This window comes from Meleagris gallopavo, chromosome Z (genome assembly GCF_000146605.3).
Source record: "Meleagris gallopavo isolate NT-WF06-2002-E0010 breed Aviagen turkey brand Nicholas breeding stock chromosome Z, Turkey_5.1, whole genome shotgun sequence".
In the NCBI taxonomy this organism is placed as follows: domain Eukaryota; kingdom Metazoa; phylum Chordata; class Aves; order Galliformes; family Phasianidae; genus Meleagris; species Meleagris gallopavo.
The window spans coordinates 41,428,259-41,443,393 of NC_015041.2; the positions used below are offsets into that span (position 1 = coordinate 41,428,259).

The 15,135-nt window shown below is 37.5% G+C and overlaps 2 long non-coding RNA genes across 3 annotated transcripts; one reads left to right on the forward strand and one right to left on the reverse strand.

Moving 5' to 3' along the window:
* Positions 1 to 212: 212 nt before the first annotated feature.
* Positions 213 to 4,852, forward strand: LOC104915161. Its single transcript, XR_796260.3, has 2 exons — positions 213 to 355; positions 1,391 to 4,852. It is a non-coding gene; the product is annotated as an uncharacterized LOC104915161 (long non-coding RNA).
* Positions 4,853 to 5,446: 594 nt separating this feature from the next.
* On the reverse strand, positions 5,447 to 15,129 carry LOC104915160. Of its 2 annotated transcripts, none has more exons than XR_796259.2 (3): positions 14,616 to 15,129; positions 11,879 to 11,930; positions 5,447 to 11,035 (listed from the first exon to the last, which is right to left on the reverse strand). It is a non-coding gene; the product is annotated as an uncharacterized LOC104915160 (long non-coding RNA). The 2 variants fall into 2 exon arrangements; XR_796258.2 differs by having other exon boundaries at positions 5,447 to 11,038.
* Between the last annotated feature and the right edge of the window lie 6 nt (positions 15,130 to 15,135).

The following is a 15,135-nucleotide window of genomic DNA, read 5'->3' on the forward strand; positions in this document are numbered from 1 at the left end:
TTTCTTCTCCTTTTTGCTTGCTATGCCTCTGAGCAGTGAATTTTATAAAGTCAGATTTTGGAAAAGCTTAATGTAATAATGACTTCCTTCATTGTCTAAGTTAAGTTATATTGAATATTTTTACCTCTAAACACAATTCATGAAGAAACTTGATTACCATTCGTGCTTTTGCATGCTGAAGTGTTATTTCTGTTTTGAGAATAGTTTTCTGCTTTCTTTTCTTCCAATACAGAGAGAAGAAACTGAAAGCTAGAGTGCAGGAGCTGGTGAGTGCTTTGGAGAGGCTCACAAAGAGCAGTGAAATCAGACATCAGCAATCTGCAGAATTTGTTAATGACCTGAAAAGGGCAAACAGGTAAAGGATCTCCCAGCAGATGGATGCACCATTGATTTATTTTTTTTTGCTTTGTTCTAATAATGCACTGTAATTCTCACCATGTCACAGTGACCAATTCTGGGTCCTTGTATTCTCACAAGTTGAATTCTGAAGGTTAGATGCGGAGGAGGGTAAAGCTTCCTAATTAGGATGCTGGAAACTACATAGCTAAAAACTGAGTGGAGGGAACTGGTTAATTGTAACTGAGTTACTAGGAAGTGCAGTGTTGTTTAAAACAAATAAAAACCTAAGTCCCTTCATCATCAGACTTCCAAATCTGTTATTTTGTTTAAATTTCTCCTTTTTCTCTGGCTCCAGCCTCTTTAACAAACCAGCTTCAGTAATCGCACTTAAAATTTATTGCTTGGTCAGTACCAGGTCACCTCAAGGTGAACTGAGGATATGGGTTTTATGCACCTTTCCTTCAAGGATCCTAATTCTCACAATGTAATTTTCACTAATACGTTACACTAAGGAGAGAAAGTCCTTGTGGTGAGGAACAGCACCCACCTACTGAACCAGGTGGATATGTAAAAGATATTTATAGAAGATATTTAGCAGCTGACAAATTAGCAAAAGGTGTCATACTCTCATGTTAATTTTCAAATGCAGCTGTTTACTCAGTGATGGATTTTTGTAATCAGACTCTGGCCATTGGAGAATCATAAAGCATGACATATTTAGTGTTTTAGTACGGTATACCAACTCTCATATTTGGTATACCAAGTCTTTTTTATATACTGAACCATATGTTCAAATATTTTCGAGTAACTAGTTTACTGGTAAAGATGTGTATTTGTCCAGAGAAGGTACAGAGGCTAGCACTGATTCATGTTTGAATCAATGAGCTGCAGATCAAATGAGTTTTAAAGCTCCAGTAAATTTCAGGAAAAGGGACCAAATTTTTGAGGGCCCTGAAAAACATGTTTTGTTTTTGGTTGGGGTTATTTTTTTGCACTTGCTGTGAGCAAGGTTTTTTGAATGACTTTGTATATTGTCTTGTATTTTTAACAGCAACTTGGTAGCAGCATATGAAAAAGCAAAGAAAAAACATCAAAATAAGCTGAAGAAATTGGAATCGCAAATGATGGCCATGGTGGAGAGACATGAAACACAAGTCAGGATGCTCAAACAAAGAATAGCTTTGCTAGAAGAAGAAAACTCTAGACCACACACAAATGAAACTTCACTTTAAATGCATCTCTTTCAAAGATCCTAGTGCCATCACAAATCTCTTTATTTTGGAGGCTGGCTGTTAGGTTGCTTCAGTGCTGAGGTCTGACCTATCAACACAGGCACAGTTCAGCACCATCTCTCAGATCTCAGCTGTCCAGCCAGGAGTTATGGGGATAATCTAAGCATTAACTAAGGACTGTTTAATAATGTAAAATGGCAGTGCCTGAATTATCATGCTATAATTATGTTAATTTCTGTGTCATTATGTCTTTACTCATACAGGTTCTCTTCCATTTTATGTCCTATGGATGATAGTAGGACATAGGAAAATAATGTTGATAGGTTTTAATTGGGGCAGGTTGCAGGTAATCTGAGTTTTTCTGATTTCCAAGTCCCTCTGCACACGGCTGTACTCAAGACACATTTAGATGGTTAAGCAATCTAAACAGAAGGCTGCAGTTCAGGAAGCTCATAGGCTTATTTGCTTTGTGCCTCCACAGTAGCATGACTGTTAACTAACAGTGCTGATAATGTAGGAAAGCTGCTTTTGATTGGGGAGGGGATTAAACAGTTTTTAAAACAAGTTGCATCTCTTCAGAGGATGGTTTATTTCATATAAGTCTGTAAGGTAAGTTTTACCATGCCAGATAAATAGTCTGTGCCAAGGTTGGTTCAGAGATTACAAGCCATCACCTGGTACTTATTTACATTGCACGGTGTTTGTTTGCAAGTAATTTGTGAAAGTTGAGTTTTCTTGTCAGTACATTATAGCCAGAATTTTCCGTAAGAGGGTAAGCAGCCTTTGTCACCTATAGAGATTTTAGTGCATCTTTCTTTTGTCATGAGGTAGAATGACATCTTTTAATACTTTTAACCAAAAGGAACTTAGTAGAAATGTACCTGTTTCATATTGAATGCATACACACAAAACTATAAATGTGTAGATTTATGGATGTACAGCCACAAACAGAATGTGAATGAGATCTTCATAGAGCTTTATAGGTTAACTTCTGTTACTTTTACTGTTCTTTTGTTTAAGCCACATCATCTTAGTGCATTATCATGTGAATTAGTTGAGAGATGCTGGCCTATTGTGTTAAGTGGAGCATGGGGATTGGGTTGATTTCTTGACAGAGCAAAGATGGGAGACTGCTCTAGTTCCCATTTTAAATGGACTTTGTTTTTCTTGACTGAGTACTGAAGACAGTTTCCTTGTTTACATTTGTTTTTAGTTTGGCTAAACATTAACATTGTAAGCCTGTTGCTGTTACTCTTGTACTTTGCATTTTTCAAGCTCAGTTCTCTCCAGTAAGTCAGACTTCAGGAGTTGTCCATCATTGTTTTTATGTGCTGAATTGCACCTCAAGTTCTATTATATGTAGAATTACAAAAAGTTCTCTTATTTTAGTCCTTATTTTAGTTTGAACAATTTCTAGTGCAAGCAAAGTATTTTTAGAGGATTGGTTTTATCTAGTAGTGGCTTAGGCTTACAGGCATGAAAATTTCTGTTCAGAATAACAGTGTTGTTAAGTGGTGTTTTCAACTTAATCTGATCATTGCACCTCTGATTTAATTACTGGCATCTGTTTTTACTTACTGACAAACATACCTGGCAAATTCCTAAAGCATGCTGAAGGTAATTTCTATTCTGCTCTACTGTGGCTGTCATTTTCTTCTTTCCTTAGAGTAGTAATGATTATTTATACTTCACCAGAATGTGATAGATCAGCAACAAAGCCAGCACCCTAAGTGGTGGATTGCAGCAGCACATTAAAACAATGCTGGTTTCAAAACTGAGTTGTAAGTAGTGATGCCCTGGGGTTGGGTTAGATCAGTCCGTTCTGTCAAGCTAATTGTACTTCTTAATTTATAATGCAAATGGATATTTTTGAAACCAGACTATTGAGAGGATAATGTTGCTCTGGTTTTGCTAAATGTCCTGGTTATCCTGGTTATCCTTGGTCAACAAGTTTCTTGTCAACAGCACTTTTGTTTTCGCCATGTAGCTGATCACACTTGTGTCTGAAGTACACAGCTGATCATTTTCTATGCCATTTACAGTTTTGTCTTCTTGGATCTAGGACACCCATTTAGTGTAAGGTCATCTCAAATTGTCAGAGTGAAATAAACCTGTCACTTTAAGATAGTTAGACAGTACTCTTACACAGGCTTTCCTCATGCCCTATTTTCTATTCCTTGGTAGCTGAAGAAGCCATCAAGTTCATGTAATGCAATAAAGCTTAAAGCATTTGAACCTGTCTTTATAGGAAAGATGTACATTAGAAAGCATAGAAAGTTGCAGTGTTGTTTGCAGTCTTCCTAAGGCCTAATGATTTGCTGGTTCTGCACAAACAGAATGTTGTTCTACTCCATTTACTGTGGATCTTCCCTACCAAGAGCGCTCTAAGTGTTCCACAACAAACTATAAATCATTAACTGCATATAAGCCACATTCCTTTTCTTCCCATAGGAATTAAGTAGGACAGCAAGACTGGTATCAGACAGCCTCAGCAGCAGCTGTAAATTGCCAAAACAAAAGTAACTTTGCCTAAACCATCAGCTACTGCTTGTCAGTATTCTATAGTAGACCAGCAGGGACACGGTGAAGGGCTTGCTGGTATTGTGGAAACTGTTATCTCTGATTAAAATGGCACCACTCCCGCGACTGAGAATTGAGAAGCAAGTTGCAAGTTGCCTTTAAGTAAGTGAACTGGTAGCACACCAATGTATGGACGAGTACTTTATCACTGACACAAATCACCCTGAGTGACCTAACACTTAATTCACCTAACACTTGTGGAATTAATACGTTAGCAAAGCAAGAAAAATAGTTTATCTTGGCAAGAACCACATATGTTTTTCACTCATTAATTAATCTTAGGGTGTCTTATTTCCTAATTGCTGCAGTGCATGAAACTTTTTATTTCTTTGTGTTCCGGAAAAAGTACTTTTTTTTCTAACTAAGCATATAAATCTTCACCAGCTTGAATGTACTGTTAGCTATAGCACATGTCTAAAATTGCATTAATGTCAGTATTGTTCTGTTTTTATTAGAAGTTTCTCATTTAAAACCTCATTTAATACTGTACCATACATTGTAATTTTAGAATCTTTTCACCTTGCTGAAATAGCTTTAAATGTGTTGCTGGTTTTTAGTCTCCTAGCTGCTGTAAAATAGCTATTTTGTGTTTATTTGATATAGAACTGTAAAAACTGCATCTATTTATACAGAGACATTTATAATACTTATTTTACAAATGTTCTTATATTCTGAATAAATTCCTAAAGCTGTTTCTTTTCCTTGGGGTTGCTTTATCACACCGCGTCATCTTACTGCTCAGAGGTTCTGCTAAGGGGCACCACAGTCACCTTCCCTGAGGGAAGTCACAGAATCACAAAACGGCCAGGGTTGGAAGGGACCTCAAGGATCATGAATCTCCAACCCCCCTGCCACAGGCAGGAGCCAGTGAGGGGGATGGTGTGACACTGCCAGGAGTGCTGTAAGTGAGCTGAGGAACACAGGTACTTACCACACACCCCCTACAGATTCAGGGAACACAGCACAAATGGAAGGGCACATTTTGTACGTTATTTTAATATCAAATTATGTGGACCAAGATTTTTATTCTTAGAAGTGACTGAATATTACATATTCCTCCTTGCTTAGTCTAACATTATTTTAAAAAAAGGTTTTTCTTCTCATTGTGTTCAGTGGGCCTCTTATCCACCTTTATGACTGGCTCTGAATATACACCTGTTGTTTTTACTGGCACGAACATTATCTGTGTTGCTAGCTAGTTTAAGGCTGTGTTAAACATTCTGCAGTGAAAGAATAAGCTGTACTAGCAGCACAGGCTTTACATTTCATTCTAGTCAGTAATTCTTACACTTCAGTAAGATTGTACATAAAGTCATTTAATTTTAGAGAGAAATTACATTATAGAAGAAAATGTCAATTTAGTCATTGCTTTTTAAATTGTGTGCTTCAGTTTCTAAATCCATGAATAACAACTAAAGTCACAATCATCAGTACAACCGATGTTACAGATAGTTACAGATTTTATTTACTAAAATCAAAGAGTTGACCAATACAAACCCTCTCCAAGATAACATATTGGAAATTGAATAAAATCTGTAACTTTACATAGGTTCAACCCACAACTAGCTGTAAGTACTTTCTACTTAGCACTGATATGCCACTTCCATATCAGTGAGGAAAACAGATTTAAGTTCTTTTTTTTAAAGAAACAGGAGGAAGACATAAACCATCATGCATGAGCCACAGAATAACACGGGCTCTCTATTTTGCTGCAAGGCATGCAACACTGCACAGAAAATTTTTTTTCAGGCAGCAATATCTGAGTCAGTCCAAGTCCTAGAACATGTATAGGGATTCAGCATTAAACCAGAATTAATAAACAAACCCCCTCTTTCCTCTGTGGAGTCTCTTTTCTTCTTTTTGTTGTTGTTGCTGTTGTGGTTTTTTACTTTTGTGGCCTTGTTTGTCGTGGCTTCTTTTTTGCGTGGGTTTTTTGTTTGTTTTATCCATATGTTAAAGTTTCTTGCAAACCTGGATGGACTGGTCCTCAAGGCTGACGTACTGCTTCCACATACTGCAGTGCCCAGCAGACATGGTAAAATTCCTTGAGGATTCTGTCTTAAGTATTGGCTTGAGAAGTATTTACCGAGAGCTGTTAAATTCATGCAATTTTACAAACTTTTCCTGTATAACAGAAATATGCACCCAAACAGTAAGAATAAATGGTTTGTCTCCCCAGTTTAATAATTTTATTCAAACATGCTTAAAAAAAGTTGCAAGTAAACTTTTATCAGTGAAAAGTGTGTTGTAGAGAACTGAGTCTGTAGGTGCTGTATTCTTAAAAAGCTGTGGATGCCTGTTTTAAAATCAGCACCCCATGGGATGTAATTATCTTCTTCTGGGCACTGAAGTATAACCCATAATGGAAAGAAATTGCAAGTTAGTTCTTCTGATCAAGTATTTTCCATAAAACTCCATAAATTTTAAACATTTTCTACCCTGTGAAAAAAAAAGTATTCTTGTTTCTCCCCCTCCCCCAACTTTGAAAGATGTACTGAAGACACATTTTCTTCCAAGAAGTATTCCACAGCTGAGAACTATTAAAAGGTAAGTGTTCCAGTAAATTGGAATCTGTAAGTTGGTCTATTTTAACCTTATACTTTTAATGAAAAGACAGGTTAGAACCCAAGCATTAGATTTTAATGTACTCCTACTAATCCAAGCAATTTTATCTTGCATGATCTTGAACATGGCCAATGTAATTGCTACGTCGTCTTGCTTGTAAGTTCACAACCTACTTGAAACAGTTAAATGCACACACAGCACAAATCCTACTGCATCTATCAGTGCATATGTACAGTATTAAGAACAGTGCTGATACTCATACTTCACCTACTTCTTTCATTCTTGAACTAGACTATAAACACATTAGAACAAAAATCTGTTATGCAAGAATAGAGATGTTTCCAAGCCTAATTTACTGTAAAAGCACCTTCAGTTTGTAGAAATTTACCACATAAATTATTTTTGTTGCTTCAAAAGCTGAAATTTCTTAGTAACAAAAACAAGCTGAAATTTGTATGAAGTCACATGTAAGCACCAGATTCTTCACCAGTTACAGTGCAAGCTCAATTTTCTGTGAATAATCTGCTTTCAAATCAACAAGGGAGGCTATTCTACTAGTTCTCAGAATGTAACTTCCTAATTTAAAAGATGAAGGCACATGATTTTATTTCCAAAAAAGTCTGTTGCTTAAAATTTCTTTCAAAAAAAGGAAAAAAGTTGAGAATTAACCTACGTCACCTATGGATTAGCAGTGCCATCTGTACCCCTAAGACATTACAACTTGGATTCCAAATGCAGACTCTTGCTCGTCATACTGGAATGGTATGAGTGCAGATACACACTGCAAATCAATAAACACAGAGAGCTGGAAAACAGTGTTCTGAGAGCAAGTCTATTAGAATAGCCCGACTCAAAGTCTGCCTTGTTTATAAATGTAAGTGCTACGTAAACAACAGCCTCAAGTAGGTGAAGGCAAAACACAATCAGCATTGTTCTCAGTTCACTAAACTAGATCTGGAAGGTGGGAGCACAGCAAAGAAGCCTGGTAAAAGAACCAGGCCCAAAATTGTGTTACAAACTACTTACGCAGGTTTGGTCTAAAATTAAGTTGTGTAAAAAAAAAATTAAAAAGCCTTGATTGTGCAGTAAATAAAGCTATATCCCCTTTTCTCAATACCACCATTTTCTGACTTCAAACTATGGAAGACACAGGTATTTTCAGAAGCATGCATGTATATCAAGGAGCTGAAGTTAATGCAACAGTACAGAACATCTTTAATTCGATTTGGCAGATCATTCTTCAGTCTGTCTTCAAGGCAGTCTGCATGGTGGATAGATGCCATAAAACTCCACCAAGACAGAGAATTTATGTGGTACCAGAAATAGCAAAGCAGTAGTATGTAGTACCCAAACATTTGTTGTTTTTGTGTTATAATTTGGACATTCCATACCTTCTTCAATTTCAAGAAAACGGAGTGACCTTTCATACTCTGAATGACCCCTCTTCCAGGGGAACATTCTGGCTTATTTTATCAAACATCCTGACATCACCTCTTAAGTCTGGCATGCAGTTACTTATCTCCCTGTGTCTAGCTCCCAAAAATAAAAACTGAATTAAAATCTCTCACTTGTTATTTCTTCACTGTTTTACAGAAAAGAATGTAAACTGTATACTTCTAAACTTGGAAATATATTTAACTATAAAATGATGGTGAAATAAGAACATGAACTAATAGTAAACAATCCAAAATGCTCACAGTGCAGGGCATGATGGAAACCATAGGTCACATGCCACCACACTCACGTTTTAGCAACCTTACTTCGGAAGCAGAAAGCAGTAATAATACAAGGAACAGTACCCTTATACAAAGAAGTAAAAGTTATTGCATATTTATCACATTTATTTGCAACTCACATTAAGGCTAGATTTACTAAAATCATTAATGTGTATAAGCCCCACTTTGGGCTGCTTAATGAAGCAATCAGCCTCTCTTACACTGAGCCAGGCTTTCACTAGGAACAAAAAAAATGATCCAGTGAAGAGGAAGCACCCAGCAACTCCTATTTATAGGACATGCTTCATTTTAAAGACTTCCTCTGTCTGTGACAGAAGTTCAAAATTCATGGTTTCATCAACATTCCCCTTATTTCACAGAGCACTACATGAAATATAACTTTTAAAAATATCAACCTACATTTTACAGATTTCCACAGCCTGACACTGAATCATGCCCTAGGAGAATCTTGCTAACTCCACAGGCAGCAGCAGCCTCCAGATATGAATACAAACTTCTGCCTCACCATGAGTAAAGGCACTTTTGCTGGGAAATCAACTACTTGCACTAGAGACATAACTAAGGATTACTTTTACCTGAAGCTGAGTAATCTCCTCCAGCATTATCCCACCTTTTAACTTACTGTACTTTTCAACTTAATGTTTTGAACAGCCTTTGGATTTATTTATGTTTTTATTTTTAAACAAGGTGAGACAAAGCTAGATTGAGTTATTTCATGATTTGGTCTTGAAAAACAAGGCTTTTGGGACTCCTGTCCTCCAGATGGAAGAAATGCCATAGTCTGTTTCTCCTGTTAACTGATAGAAAAATCCACAGTTCCTGTTGCCAAAAGTATTAGAGCACTGGAGTCCCAAATCACCTGGCGTTAGGCAGATAAAACAAGCCAAATTCTAAAGCTATTTCTGAGGAGAAACATTAGGTAATAAATGAAGCAGGGTAGTTAAAGGAAGACAAGGATTGTGTTTTTGGATGCCACATGAGTTGCATAAAGACTCGGTGCATGAGCATACACTCTGAGTGAGAGAGGAGGGCCTAGATCATTCAGCGTGAAAGTTACTAATCACACATCTTAATTTTAGATGGAAGTCCATTTTTAAATCTGGAACAATATGCCTGATAACACAAGCTGCTGTATCAAATAAGTTCAGTGTATTTCTCTCAACTGCAAAGCTTGTGTTCAAATCACTAACATGAATCAAAGTGATTTAACACTTAACAGTTCATCACCTCAACTGTTTTTTTTTTTTCTTGTACATTTGATATTATTACTAAGAAAATGTTGTAGCTGAAAATGACTGAGGCTACATCATTAAAATGCTAACTGCAAGTGCAATTCAATACTACTATATATATGTATATATATACATATACAGAGCATAAACTAAAGGAAAGAACTGACAACAACAGCACGGAATACAATATTGGACATCCTTAGAATAGTTATTGCAAACCTGATTAAATCATTTAGTGTTACACAATGATTCTATTATCCATGCACCTTCTTTCCTCCTGGCAAGATGTAGAGGCTTATTTACATTCAGTATAAATTCTATACAAGAAACCTCCCACAAGCAAATTTGAGATTTTCTTTTTTGAAAGCAGCTACAAATGAGATAACACAGAACTTCTTTACTTCTTTTTATGTGCTGTTCCCGTCTGGGTAAGAGTTGAAGTTAGACACTCTGAATAGCTAAGTTCTACCTAGTCTGCATGTCCTTGCCAGAAGCAGTAGCAGAGTTAGGTACCTGAGAAGTCAAATTGCTATAATTTGACCCATGTACTACTGATTGCTAGCCATCAGAAGTTCATTTTCAGTGTTAAGGAGGGAAGATACAGCGGGCAAACAATCAGGAAAAAGAAAGGATAATAGGCTGAGGCAAGGTTTGAAATGTGCAACTTCCGGTTTCAAAATTACCAGGACAGACAGAGGAGTCCTCTGAGAACCAGTTTCATTGCCGCTGCCATAATATTGCAATGCACTATAAAATAATGACTAACAAGTCCAATAATTTACATCAGCGCAGTTAGAAGTCTAACGAGCTGGTGAACTCCAGCAATACAAAAAAAAAAGTCAATGTCAATGACAATCTGAAAAAAACACAAGTCAATAAAATGAGGAAAAGAATGCCCTCTAATGCATGGCTAGGAACAAGTAAACTGAGGGTTGGAAAGGTACTTCTGTGGACAAAGGCTATACTGCATTTAAAGTGCAACACTTGACTATGCCACTCTGAAACTGCGAAGAGAACAAACCCTTCCAAACCACCAGTCAGTCCCTGCATTGCATTCAAAAACAAATGAACAACAACGAAAATTCAACAACAGTAATTAAAAAACTCCTGAGAAAGAGTAAGGCTAGATAAGAAACCCCCTCAATTGCAACAGGCAAGTCTGAACTTTGTTCGTAGAAGATTTGCTGTCAGAGGTCAAAACATTTCATTATGGCATTGTGGTCAAATTTGAAACTCAAGAAAGCTCTAGATGAGAAAGCAAATTTGTAATTGCCATTGCATGCCACAGAGTGCCCCTCTACATGTTCCTGCAGCAGATCTTCACCAGAACAGCAAATCTCATACGCTGCATCTGCTTAAAGAGAAAAACATGAAATCAGTTTTAAGTGTCTAGTCGTAAGTAAGAAAATTGTTGAGAATACGAAGCCATGCCTGAAATTATACCTAATTAATAAAAATGGAAAAACCATTGTCTGACTTATCTCTTTCTGCTTCTGATCAAAAAGCCATACTTACAAATCCATCAGTTAGAACAAATCTTAGAAGTCACAGCAATTTTAAGATAATTTCAATTGCTAGTTTTTCACTATGTATTTCACTATACTCAGTTGCTGTTTTGCACTATATAACTTGTAAAGAAATAAATAAATGCAATCCTACTTTCTAAGCAGGAAATAAAAAACTGCATAAACTCTCCATAGTATCCCAGTTATCAACTACAGTTTATTACTAGCAAGACAGAAAGCCCTGAACCAATGCTTATTTAATCACCAGCATTCTGTTTGCTGAAATGCTAATTTTGTAAACCAGTTTTTAGATATTTTTCACCCACCAATAGGATGTAATCTGATAACTTTCACAACTGAGGAGAGCTGCAAAACCAATATATTTTACAACATTAAGTTAACCAAATGTTTTCCATTTGGTTAACATGGACTTCCTTAGAAAATAACACCTGGTAGACTGGCAAACAAGGAAAGAATCCCAAATATAGTAAGCAGGGTGACATCAGCCTTCAGTGCATGACTTCAAAGCATGAATCCCTGGAGGCACTTATCCTGGAGATGTGTGAGCATAGAGCTTAGGGACACGGATTGTATTGGACTTTTGCTGTTTGGACACAATGATCCTAAAGGTCGTCTTTCACAACTTCAGTGATTCTATGACTTTAGATGGAAATTCAGAATGTACATACCTGTTTCAAAGTTATCTTGAAGTTTTCTTGGAGTAAGCTTTTTTTCACATTTCTGGTTTAAGAGAACAAAAACACATTACACTTAATTAAGAAAACATAGCATTATATCTCTTGGGAGTGTAGCTTAAGCGTTAGCTAAGAAACATACTTGCTATTTTTGCTTTGACATGCTTCCTCTTGAAGTTGTGTTACTTACAACTCAGGATAAATTCTGTGATGTTACCTTACTAACACCAAGTCTCCATAAATCTTTCAGAAACATTGCAATCTTCATATTGTGGCTTAGATTGGAAAGGACCTTAAAGCCCACCCAGTTCCAACCCTCTACCACGGGCAGGGCTGCCACCCACCAGATTAGGCTGCCCGTGACTCCATGCCACCTGGCCTTGAACATCTGGAGGGATGGGGCATCCACAGCTTCTCTGGGCAACCTGTGCCAATGCCTCACCACTCTGAGTACAAGAATTTTCTCTTAATAATCCAAAAATCCTAACCATGTAACTGTCAACCAACCATTTTCAAAATGCAAGCTTTTAAGAAAAACAAAAATTCTGTTTTCTAAATGTTGTAAGACAGGAAGGTCTTACAGCATGATGGTGTGGACTTGAAGTTGCACATACATAAGCCTATTCTTTGTCCCAGAAATCAAGAGGAGTGTATTTGCTAGTAGCCAATTACTGCCAATTAGATTACCATGCATTAGAGACACAAATTTAGAATTCTCCAGGGATGATATGTTAGCTCTAGATATGCAGCTATAAGCATACAAACAGAGAAAAGCGTGGCTCTTTGCACTATGTAAATTTAAGGGAACAGGCCTGTAAACTTCATTAGAAAATTATCACTGGGGCATGCAGTGTTTAAATTTCAAGAGATTAACAATCATGGAAATGCAAGTGAAACACCACAGAGGTATTTAGTAAAGTCACTAAAGAGCTTGGACTGTGACTACACAGTATTATCATTTCCACCAGTTTCCATCAAGATTCTAGAGATTCACCTTGTTTTCCTATGCAGTTAAATTTCTGCTGTCAATTATTCTATTTTCCATTCTTCTGCTAAAAGCAGACTAGCCATTTCTTGCTATGAAAAGAACTTCACAGAATGAAGGAGATTATTGTGTTTCCATTCTCACAAGAAAATCAAAAAGAAGTTAACAACCAAAATGGGAAGAATCTAAAGCCAATAATCAAGAGAAACTAAAGCCAGCTGTGCTGAATGGAGAACTGGGGCTCACATTTGCACATGAATCAGTAACACAGAATTTGAGTGAGAAAGAACTGTGGGGGAAATAATTTCAAAGAGATAATACGCAGCAGATATCTCAGTGTCGTCTTCTCCTAGCCATCAAAACTTTGGGGACAAGAATGATTAGTTACCACTGCATGTCAAAGGTAACAAACCAAAGAAGTCATACTGCAATTTAATTAGAAATTATATGAGATAATGGCATGCAAGGCAAGTCTGTTTATCAACATTTTTGCTACTGAGGAGAAAAATAAATATATCTAATCGTTCTGTATCAAAATTTGTTTTTTTACAATAATGGGTAAAACATAAGCATTTAAGAAACTAAGTCATACTGAAACTAGGAAAGCTGCAGAAGGGCTGTCTAGTGAAATGTCTGATTTTTTCAACAGCTAAAATAAGCTTGGCTTCCAAAATGCAAACTTCAAAGGAAGGATGCACTATTTGTAGATCCATATGCTCATTAGGTAGGAAATGTTCCTACAGATCAGAGCTCTGTAACGTTTTTATAAATGACACAGACAGTGGGTTTGAGTGCACCCTGAGCAAGTTTGCTGACGACCTCAAGATAAGTGGTGCAGTTAATACAACAAAAAGAAGGGATGCTGTCCAGAGGGACCTGGACAGGGCTGGCAGGGGGCCCATATGACCCCAGTTAGATTAAAGAAGTTCACAGGCAGGATGCTGCACTTGGGTCAGGACAGTCACAGACATGAGTACAGACTGGGAGAAGCATTCCTTGACAGCAATTCTGCAGAGGACACAAGTGTGCACCTGTAGCCCAAAAAGACAACTGTATCCTGAGATGCATCAAAAGAAGAACGGCCAGCAGGGACAGGGAAGTGACTATCCCCCTCTACTCTGCCATTGTGAGGTCTTGTGAGGGCTCACCTGGAGTACTGCATCCAGGCCTTTGGCCTTAAGCATAAGAAAGACACAGAGCTGCTGGAGTGGGTCCAGAGTAGGGCCGCAAAGATGGTCAGAGAGCTGGAGCACCTCTCCTATGACTAAAGGCTAAGGGAGCTGGTTTGTTTAGCGTGGATAAGGCTCTAGGGAGAACTCACTGTGGCCTTCCACTACATGAGGAGAGCTTACAAGCAGGAGGGAGATCATTTTACACATGATATGACTCTGACAGGGCAAGGAGGGAATGTTCTTAAAAAGAGGAAAGATGTAGATTAGATACCAGGAGGAAATTATTACTCAGAGGATGGTGAGGTACTGGCACAGGCTGCCCAGAAAAGCTGTGGTGCCCCATCCCTGGAGGTGTTCAAGGCCAGGTTGGATGCAGCCCTGGGCAGCCTCATCTGGTGGGTGGCAATCCTGCCCACAGTAGGAGATTGGAACTGGATGATCCCTGAGGTCCCTTTCAACCCAAGTCATTCTATAATCTATGATACACAAATCACATTCCCTTAGCAGGACTTCTGCCTGGACATGTATTAAGCATTACTGTTAACTACTGAGATAGCCACTAAATTTTTCTTACCAAGGTATGGTTTTGCTTAGCTGGTTGACTGTGGATTCCATTTCTCTTCTTTTGGGCAGGAGTGTCTTGATTCTGCTTTCTGCCATTGCCCTTCAAGCTCTGACTCTGCCATTATGTCCAAAAGGTAGTCAAGAGAAGAGTTTAAATGGCAGCATAAGACATTACTGACACTTCCTACTTTCCTCCAAATAACCCTAAACCATTTGACATGATTTTTAGATAAACTGCAGTACACTGAAATTAGCCAATCATGCACTCAAGTCATCAGCTATTTAGTCTCTTACACAACTACAACATGCATACCAGTGATACCCAAAATATTTCAAAATTATGAAAGATACCACAATGTCTTGAAATGAAAATGAATATATATTGAAATTAAACTGAAAAATAATTACTACCTACATATAACGTAACACAACTACCATCTAATATCCATCACTTCTAACATCGGTACCAAGCAAATAAACTAAATCCAAGAAGTCCTTATATTTTGTTTGTTCCCTTCCATTGTTTTTTT